Genomic DNA, 10699 nt, shown 5'->3' on the forward strand with positions numbered 1-10699 from the left:
GACAAAATTTAGGCCAAACTTCCTCAAAAGTCCCTCAGAGACACGATCTGACACCTGAGGCTTGGGGAGGGTTTTATAGAGCTTCCCTCACCTTCTTTTTTTTTAAATTTTGTGGGGTTTTTTTGAGCAGATTCACACAGCTTCAAGTCCTGTGCCACACTCAGGGCTGACATCCCAGAGAGGGCAGCTGCATGCCCCAGGACTAGAAATGCCATTTTAAAATGCGATCCCAAACATTTATTTTTTGGCAGATGGGATTTTCCAGGTACAGAGCCGAGCTCCCTCCATAATACCTGAACTCAATTTCAGGTTGATCTATAAGATTATTTTCATTCCAACCCCTTTGGACACTTGTAACAACAACATTTCCCTTCTCCCAACACGGATTTGATTTGGTCGTGCACTGCAACTCTGCTTAGAAAGCTGCTTAGTGGCAGTGTCTCAGGAATCTGAATCAAATTTTCCTGAGTGAAATAAAATTAGTTATCGAGGAGAGGATAATCCACTTTTCTAGGGGCAGCGGTTCCGTATTTTAGGTAATGGTTTGAAAATACAATAATAATCCTAATAAACAAATGGCTCTGAGATGCAGTGAGGGCTGGCTGTGGGAGCAGGGATAAACTGGGAATGACTGGGAGCACTGGCTGGGCCACAGAACTGCAGATTTACACCAGGAATTTCTGACTCCTCTGCGCCTGCATGTGCCGAGTGCCGCAGAGTCATTTCAGTCCAGGAATGCCAGTTCAGAGCTCTCAGAGCTGCTGAGGTGGCCAAAACCCTGCAGGGCTGGTGCTGAGCACTTCCCCAGCTCTGCACCATTTTTTGGGGCCCTTCTGGTGCCACTCCCACAGTTCCAACCCCCTGGGCACCCCAGCTCTGCCCCCTGAATAACTCCCCGGCCCTGCAGGGTGATTAAACCAATTACCAAATGCACAGCTAGCTCTCCACCATGAAAGGCTTGGTAATTCCCAAAATCCAAGTTCCAGGAGCTGCTGGTGGCTGCAAAGGAGGTCCCTGCCTCAGGTCACACCCCAAGTGGGAGGTCAGAGCATCATCTGATGCTCAATGACTCAATCATCACTGGGTGAGAAAGTTTCCCAAATTGAATTTCCTCATCCTGAGTTCCTCAGCTGTGCCCTGGCCACCACCATGCCAAGGAATTTGGCAGCTCAGAGAGGACTGGAGCCTTCTGAGGAACTGGGATCATCCATCAGCAGGAGAGGCAGAATCAGGGAAAAAAAAAAAAAGAGTAAGAGCAAAACCAGGAAGATGACCTGCCACAAACCCTCTAAAATCATCAATCCAACTGTTCCCCAGCACTGCCAAGGCCACCATCACTTGTCCCTAAGAGCCACATCCACAGAGCTTTTAAACCCCTCCAGGGATGTTCCAGCACTTCCTGCTAATTGGAAGGTGATCAAGCAGCTTCTTCCCAGTGTCCAAAATGACCAGTGGTGGTTGGTGACCTGTGAGTGTCCCTGACCATCACCATGTGCTCACACTGTGACATCGTCAAGCCTGATGAAACTTTCTCAAGAAACCCTTTTATTTACTGTGAACCCCGACTAAAAAAAAAAAAAAAAATCCCTTTAAACCAATTGCATCATGTTCCCAGAAGAGCTCACAGACAGGCTGGGGAGGTTTTATCCCCACTTTGAGCAGGAGTGGGGAGCAGCAGTCCCAGCCAGCTGGCAGGAGGGCTGTGCTCTCTCCATCCCACTCCAAACCCAGAGAATTTTTGTGGAAAACCCTTGGCCAGTGAGACCACACGGCTCCAGGGCTCCTTTTAGCTGAGCAAGCAAGGCTGGGAACCCATTAATTTGCTGGGTGAGTTATGGTTCCCTGCAGCACCTTTTGTTCACTGTCAAGGTTCTGCAACAATGACAGATGCAGCTACAGCCGGCCCAGAACTCCAGAATTTCATCTCCTAAATCATTCCAGATATTAAATGTCTCAGCGATAAGCCTGGCAAATGAATTCCTCTGGAGCTCACACTTGGTGCTGAACACCAGGCAGGAGGGACTCCCCACACAGCTCCCTATTGCTCCGTGGAAAATGAGGCAGCCTGGAGAGGAGCCAGAATCCCAGGAAAATTCACACAAACTTCCAGTGGCTGCTAAAAGGAGCTGCAAATCCACCTGGCTGAGTGAGGCAGCACTGTGGGGGCATCAGGAGCTCACCAGTCCCAGTTTTAATAGCAGGAGCTGGACATGCATATAAAACTCCCACTTATCCTGGTAAATAAACAGGAAAGACTGCAGCAAAATAAAGAACCAGGGGAACACAGGTAGAATGCTTAAACAGCTAGACACAGGCAGGGTTTCAGTCTGGCTCTTCTCAACCTCAGTATTCATCTATTTTTTTTTTTTTTATTTTTTTTTTAAATCTCCTTCCTTCAGCCACAGCAGTCAAGAGAAGTGAGCAAATTTCACCTCAAGTCATTTATAAAAGAGCACGGGACTGTTCAAAGGAATCCTCAGCCAAAGCAGCTTAAGGCACGCCGAGGGTGGAACAATTGCTACTTCATTTTTAATTTCTCCAAATCACCATCAGATAGATGACAGTGCTGAGCACAGGAAGGATTCTGCAGGCTCCATAAACAATAGAGGTATTACCCATTATCACACAAGTACAAATTAGTTTGACCTTTCCAGCTTTTTCATACGAGGCTTCCTTTTTTCCACTTGACTAGAGAAAATATTGAGTCAAGCCATGTTCTGCACTCTCCCTCCTCAGATGTATTTGACCAGTGTTTCTGCCCTAAATCTGCAATTAGAGGAAACCCATTAAACACTGAATTCACCTGAGGGATTGTCTGGCTCAAGCCCAGCACATTCCTGGTGCTCCCTGGGAGAGCCCCAGCCTCACTCCTGGGGTTGCTTTTCCCATGGAGGAACGATGTGTGAAGTGATAATTTCATATTCCATGAGAAGGGTTGGGAAGCAATATGAAAATGTTGTTGTGGCAGCAGAGATCATCACAGAATCATGGAATTGTTTGGGCTGGAAGGAGCATTAAAACTCACCCCATTCCCACCCCCTGCCATGGGCAGGGACATCTCCCACTGTCCCAGGCTGCTCCAAACCTGGCCTTGGGCACTTCCAGTGATCTGGGGGCAGCCACAGCTGCCCTGGGAACTCCATCCCAGCACATCCCAGTCCTCCCAGGGAACAATTTCTCCCCAATCCCCCATCCATTCCCTGTGTCCTGTCCCTCCATCATCCCTTGTCCCCAGTCCCTCTCCAGCTCTCTTGGAGCCCCTTTAGTCCCTGGAAGGGGCTCTGAGCTCTCCCTGGAGCTTCTCCTCTCCAGGTGAGCACCCCCAGCTCTCCCAGCCTGGCTCCAGCCCTTGGAGCAGCTCCATGACCTCCTCTGGATTTGCTGCAGCAGCTCCATGGCTTTTCTGAGCTGAGCACCCCGGGGCAGAGAGGGAAGGATGATGCTCTGTTCCTTCCACCCTCCCTGCCCACCACAGCGAACCTGCCTGACCCCATGAAAATTCAGCGGATTTAGGAGCAGGATTACCACCAAACTCTCCTTGCACAGACACCTCTACATCCCTGGGAAACCTTCTGCACGTCCCCAAGCAGGAGAGTGACAAAGAATTCACAAAGAAGTGTCTCCTTGTGCCAAGAACTCCCAGGACAGCTTCCCCTGCACAAGCTGAGCACACACTGCTCTCATCACACATCCCTGCCAGGCTCCAAGTCATTCCTTCAGGGAGGATCAGCACCTTCTGTCAGGGCCTTGGAATGTGCTGGGGGCAGCACAGGAAGCCTCTGGATCTCCTGGTCACTTTGTGAGGAGCTGGGGAGGAGCAGGCAGAGGGTGATGCTGAGCCAGCCACAAACCCTGGACCTGTCAGCCAAAACCTGGGAGGAGCTGCTGGGCAAGGAAAGAGGGAAAACAGTGGCTGGAAAAGCAAGGGGGACACTGAGCACAGAATCCTGACAGTGACCGGATATTCCAAGGAGAAATTTGATGCATTTTTTTGTGTGTCAATTCCTCAGAATTAGGAATGCTGAGAAAATTAAGAGTGTGACAATTGGGATTACAGTGGTTAAATGCTCTACCCAGCTAAAGCCTTGCCCTGCCTGATCCCAGGCCATGGAGCAGGGTCTTCCCTGGGTATTGCCTGATCCCAGACCATGGAGCAGGGTGTTCCTGGCTCCTGTCTGATCCCAGGGAGATCCCTGCCTTATCCCAGGAGATGGAGCGGGGTGTTCCTGGCTCCTGCCTTATCTCAGACCATGGAGCAGGGTTTTTCTGGCTCCTGCCTTATCCCAGGTGATGGAACAGGGTGTTCCTGGCTCCTGCCTTATCCCAGACCATGAAGGCAGGGTGTTCCCTGGCTCCTGCCTGATCCCAGGGTGTTCCCTGCCTGGTCCCAGGCCATGGAGCAGTTCCCAGCGCTCCGGGATGCTCCATGGGATCAGAGCCGTGGGCTGAGTGCTGCCACCCTGTGGGACCCGTGTCACTCGTGTCTGTGCCTGGCACGGATGCTCAGCACACACCTGAGCGTGGGAAGCCCGATCCAGCCGTTCCCAGACACGCACAAACACCCCGGGATAATCCTGACAGCGAATTCGGGAGCTGGGGATGTTTATCAATAGGATTTAGAGCAGAGAGGTTACCGAGTTCCGAGCAGAATAAGAACGGCGGTTGTAATTCAGGCTCGTTTGTGAGGCAAAGGTAACTGATGAATTTACACAATCCCTGTTTACTCACACAGATCCAGGCCTGTGGAAATCCTGCTCTGTGCATCACTAACAGCACATCCAGCCTGGAATCGCTCTCCTGCTCTGCTTCATATTTCATTCATTTCTGCTTCCAGCTATACATGCACAACAGAGGGCATGAGACAGCTCCCTAATTGAACAATACAGATCAATTAAATATGAAAAGTCCTTCTTGCACTGAAACCCTCTTAGGCAAATGTTGTGCTCTGAGTAACTCTTTTAAAAAGCTGCGAGTTGAGTGCCGTTCAGAGGGGGTTTATTTGGTTTTGTTTGCTTTTGGTGTTTCTTTTAAAGACTGGGAGAGAAAGCCCCAAAAGATTCATCCATTCATTCGTGACAAGAGGAGAGAGTTTTGACCACTGAGCAAGGCAGCAGGGAATAAAAAACCATCTTATTTGCTGAAAGTTCCTCTCTGCTGTTTGTTTGAACCCCCCGTGCTCCGCAGAGGCCACCCAAACCACGGCCATGGATCAAACTGCACAAACCCCTCTCTGCTCCAGGTTTTCCAGCTGGAGCTGGAGAGGTGTAAAAAGGAGCCATGGGGATGATTACCAGGAGCCTGGGTGCAGGGAAAAGCTGTGCCCTGAGCAGCCCCAGGGCTCTCCTCGGTGGCTTTTTGGGTCTCCACACTCCCACCACGGGGAGCGCAGAGATGTGGATGAGTTTTGTTGTCTGCACAAGTTCCCGAATATCGCCCCGTGATCTCAATAAAAGGGGTTGAATAACCAATGAAGAAACAATGAATAAACAATGCACTTAGAGACGGGTTATAATCACACAGGTGGGTTACTGCTGTGCTCACTATTCACATGAAATCACCCTCCACCAGAGAGTTTTTCCACCACAGCCACCCGGGATGTCCCTTCATTCCCTTTCTTAGGCTCTGATTAAATGCAATGACTTGCTAAGCCTTATGTAAATTGGCCTTAAACACCACATCTCTTCCTCGGCTGAACATTCAGATAAATAAATGATCAGCACAGATTTCGCCCGAGGCCAACGGAGATCCGACACTGACAGAACTTCGGGAAGAGCAGAGCAGTCTGGAGTTAGGAGCAGCTCAGCTCAGGGTCTCCTGCAAATCTGGGGAAAACCAAGATCAGCTGTCGGGTCTTTCAAGCACATCTCGCTCTCTACAAGAACTGGGGAAAGTCCACGTGAGAGGGCTGATCGCACTGAATCCCAAAACCAACGAGGACAAAAGGTGGGGATGAACCATCCCGGTGCTTCTCTTTTATCTTGGTTATAACTGATCTCAGCAGAGCTCGGTACTGCCTAAATCATCTCGTGAATAAGGATGTCTGGCCAGACCTGAGACTGCTCCAGCAAGTCCTCCAGCAACAAAACATCAACAGCTGAACACCGGGGAGCTTGAGGAACCTTCATAAAAGCAACAAACGTGGCAGACCCTCGTCTTTGAAACCTTTAACGCAGTTTTTAAAATAAACCCCTGGCATTTTGAAAGTGAAATGGTTGCAGATTATTTTGGTTTTTTGAGTCCTTCTGAAGTGCAATGAGTGCATCACTTACCTCACTAGAGGCCACATGCTGATACATCTGTGCTGTGATTATGACCCTAAGCAAAAATCTCAATTTATGCTGCAGAGGGCAAAACTTCCCCGACTCCTGCTCCACCTTCCTAAAGCTGAACTCTGCCCGTGACAGCCACCAGATTGTCCTCAAAATGCTTTGACCCTGATGGTTCTGAGGGCTTGGCCCTGATTGATTTAACCCAGTAATTAAAAACACCCCATCCTTTTTCTTGGTTAGGACAGGTGTTTGCCCTGCAGATTGAGATAAAAACTCAGGGAACAGCAAAGGATGGAGTGACTTCCCAACATCCCCAAACTCTGTTTAGTGCACAAAACTCTGCTCTCCTGGTTCATAACAAATGTGAAGCTCATTTGTGTCCAAGCTTTGACATGTTTCCTTTGAGTGTCCCCAGATTTGGTGGCTGCTGGGAGGAGGAGGAGGCAGGGAAGAGCTGTGCACTGGTGTGAAGCACTAAATCAGCTGGGTGTCATCATTACATGTTTGCTTTGTTAATAACAATAATAATAATAATAAAAAGCATGAATCACTCCTGTCATGCTATCTGTACTCGAGTGAGCACGGTGGCAGATAAAGGGGGAAGATGTGTGCAAGCCTCAGCCTTGGCAGCACAGAGCTCCCAGCTGGCATTTGTGGATTTTGGGGTGATTCACAGCATTTTGCCCTGTCTGTGATCACCTGCACATCACTCACTCAACCAAGCCGCCCAGAATTCCCAACAGGGAAGGAAAATTCCCAACTGTTGCACCAAAAGCCTCTTCAAAGGGAGCTGAGCCCTCTGTGAGACAACGGGGCTGAGGCACCACATCAAAGGACAGAGAGAAAACTCTGCAGGGACTTTCACCAGGTCATCCCAGGCCACAGAGGGGAGGTGTGGGAAGCAACCCCAGACTTGCTCTATTCTAACAGGCCTAAAAATAGACGAGTGATGATTTATGAACTTTCAGAGGCAGCAGGGTATTTTTAAGCAGCACCAGCTTCTCCTGCTCTGTCTGCACCCCTCGGCGCCAGGGCTGTGTCCAGCCTGCCCTGATGGCAACCAGCCCCTCCAGAACGCTCAGCAAACAGAGTTAAACAAGACCACAAGAGCAAATCAAAAGGCACACTGATCTCTCCATCTCGTGGGTATGAGCCTTCCTTCGCTCTGCCTCGCCTTCACCTCCGAGTTCTAAATATTCTTCTTTTAAATCGAGTGAACTCCACAGAACCGTCAGACAAAGCCAAGGTAAATAAATCACCTGGCCACCAGAATATTTACTAATTTACCCCGAAGTTTTGCATCTCTGGGAGAAATTTTATGTGAGCTCGGCCCTGGTTTCCAGCTGGCCCTGATGGGGTAGCGAGTTTGAAAGCAAGGAAATGTTAATTGCAGTGAATAAAAGACCTGGAGAGCACCAAGAAAGACTTTGGTGCATGGAGAGGTCCAAGTTTGGGAAGCAAGGTGGGCTCCCAGCAGGCGCTGCCCTTCCCTCTGGGATAGAAGCTGCTCAGGCAAGGGCTGCAAACCAGCCCTGAGGAGGGATTAACAGGGGGAAATGCACACAGGTCACCCCGGGGAGGGCTGGGGGGTCCCGGAGACACCCACCCCACGGGCAGGGCTGTCCTCGCAGCCCAGGGGACAGGACACATCACCCTTCCCACCGCGCTGAAGGCACACCTGCCCTCCCCAGGTGAGCTCAGGTGAGAGGCTGAGCCCCACACAGCCCTGTTAACCCCTGCAGAGGCAGCCTTTGGAGGCTGCAGCATGTCTCAGCCCGTTTTCCAGCAGGCTCCTGCACAGGTGAGCAGCTCCTCTTGCTGTCATTCACATTCCCAACACACGTTTTTTTGTCACCGCCGAGAGAGGAGCAAGCTTAAAATTCTGGGAGCGCCAAGACGGGCTGGGAGAGAGCTCAGCTCCACCGCAGGAGGTAAAAGATGGGAAAATCCTTCCAATTCCGGAGTTTTGCCAGGATCATTCAACTCCCAACTACCTGCAGGCACACCCTGCTTCCCTCCACTGTCACCACCCGGGAGATGTGGGTGTTTGGGGCAGGAAACTCTCCGAGCCACCCAAAAAACACACCTAGAGTTTGGGGTGGCTCCTTGCAAAAAGAGAAATGCCCCAAAAATTCTGGTCAGGTGGGTTCGGCCGTGCCCAGAGTTCAGCACGGGAGGGAGAGGTTGCTGCTGGCCACTGGAAGCCATTGTCTCCTGCAGGCTGCCAGGGGGAAACCAGCGGCGTGCTCCCCTCTAAATGAGGCTGCAAGGAGAGAGGGATTAGCCCTGTAAAGTCAGTCCTTTCGCTATTAGATTAAAGAGGGGAGGTGACTTTGAAGGATTATCCAAGAGCCATTTAAGCAGTTTTCAGGGACTTAGAAACGTGGGGTAAAAATTGCAACTCCTCGGGTCCAAAAAAAAAAAAAAAAAAAAAAAAAAAAAAAAAATCAGTTTCCCGGCCAGGAAAGCAGCAGGGAAAAAAAAATTAAAAAAGCTTCTGGGGGACCCTGTTTAGTGCAGGCGCCCACCATGCTGCTCCCCACGGCCGGTGCTGGCTGTGGAGCGCGGCTGCAGCATCACCTGCGCACCTGGGCTGGGGCTGCTGCGGGAGCCGGAGGCAGCAGGGAAGAAGCTGCGATGGCACCGGGGATGGGTCACGGCAGCCCTGGGCTCCGTGCCAGCACGGGGGCACAGCCACCCACTCACCCACGGCGGGGCACGGGGTGCCGGATGACGGCAAGGAGCTCCGGAGCATCGCCACCATCGCAGGAGGAGCGGCCGCCAGCCCCTGCTCCCACCTCGGTGATTTCCCGGCTGGGATGCGGGTCCTGAGCCGAGCAATGGAAAGCGGAGGATGGATGGGCGAGCACAACCACGAAAAACTGATTTCTCCCCGCAGCCAAACGTCCCCTGCCCTCCCCGGCACCTCAGGGTGCCTCGTCAACGTGCTGCCTCTTAATTTTCTGCCCACATTAATCCAGCCAGGGGAGAGGAATACGCGGCTCCAAGACATCAGGCTGCTCTATCGAACGAGCTCTCACCGGGGAAAAAAAAATAAAATAAATAAAATAAATAACCCCCTTTTTGGCTTAGCCTTAAAGGTGACGGGTAATTGGTATGTAAGATACAAACTACCGCCACTTGTTATGCAAGCAGCATCCTTTAATTTGTAGTTTGGAGAGCAAGCCGTTCCTGTCTGGGATAAATAAAACAACACGCTGCGGTATGTTGCTCACGACACGGGAGCAGCGGCAGCCGGAGGGAAGCGAAAAGGAGCTCCGAGAGAGTTCCACGCTCGGGAACGCGGCTGGAGCCGGCAAAAAGTTCTGCGTGCGCCTGGAGCAGCCTGGCGGGAGCATCCCGGGATGCCGCACTCCTGTGAGCCCGCACTCATCCAGGGGTGAGCCCGCACTCATCCAGGGGTGAGCCCGCACTCATCCAGGGGTGAGCCCGCTCCGTGCCCCGGGCACCGCAGCCACCCCCGCCCGCTCCGCCCCCGCGGCAGCTCCGCGCTCGGGGGGCACCGGGGAGAGCCCGGCGGGCACCGCGCATCTCGTCTGCCTGCCCCGCATCCCCTCCTCGGGCTCCGCATCCCCTCCTCGGGCTCCGCATCCCCTCCTCGGGCTCCGCATCCCCTCCTCGGGCTCCCCATTCTCTCCGCCGGCTCCGCATCCCTTCCGCCGCCCGCGCTCTCCTTCCCCCGCGCCGCGGCTCTGCTTCACAATTCCTCATTTATTCCCTTTCCCTATTTATTTTTTTCCCACCGCCGTTTTATATCTGCCTCCCTCCGTGCCGTGCCGAGCCGTGCCGAGCCGTTCCGCGCTTACCTGGGCGGGGATGGGGGGCACATGCCCGGTTCGGCGCGGCTCCTGCGCGGCTCCTGCGCGGCTCCTGCGCGGCTCCCGCAGCCCCGCGGCCGCAGCATTGAGCGGCAGAGCCGGAGCCGGGCGGGCTCGGCGCAGATCCCACCCCCGGCCCCGCCGTGCGCTGGGGGCGGGCGGCGGAGCGGCGGCGGCCGCTTTAACCCTTGGTGCCCCGCCCGGTGCCCGCCCGGTGCCCGGCGCCGCATCCCCTGCCCTGCCCGCGGCTCGCTTGGCTGCAGCCCGGCTGCGGCTCTTTCCGCACCCCGAGCACCTCCGAGCCCGTTCCCGTCTCTTTTCCTCCATCCGCGAGACCGCACAATCCCAAATTACCGCTCGCGGATTATTTTTTTTTTTTTCATTTCCCCCGCAGCGCGTTGCCCTCCGGTTTTAATCCCAGATTTGCCGTAAGTATCTCGCTCTTTACAGGGAGCCTCTCCTCACCCGCCTGCTCTGGCAGCCTCTCGCTCAGCCCTTTGCCTCCGCCGTCTCCTTTCATCCCCTTCCCGTTCCTCCTCGGCCGAGGAAAGCGTGTGCTGTGCAGGGAGATGAGGAGCCCGAGAGCACAGC

General features: G+C 53.0%; 1 long non-coding RNA gene across 1 annotated transcript in view; it reads right to left on the reverse strand.

Moving 5' to 3' along the window:
- The window catches only part of LOC136366153 (uncharacterized), a 142716-nt gene extending 132603 nt beyond the window's left edge, over positions 1–10113 (reverse strand). The window contains exon 1 of the long non-coding RNA XR_010744472.1: positions 10097–10113. This is a non-coding gene — a long non-coding RNA (uncharacterized lncRNA). The remainder of the gene's footprint in view (positions 1–10096) is intronic.
- Positions 10114–10699: the final 586 nt, after the last annotated feature.

The sequence above is a fragment of the Sylvia atricapilla genome, chromosome 11 (assembly GCF_009819655.1).
Source record: "Sylvia atricapilla isolate bSylAtr1 chromosome 11, bSylAtr1.pri, whole genome shotgun sequence".
Taxonomy (NCBI): domain Eukaryota; kingdom Metazoa; phylum Chordata; class Aves; order Passeriformes; family Sylviidae; genus Sylvia; species Sylvia atricapilla.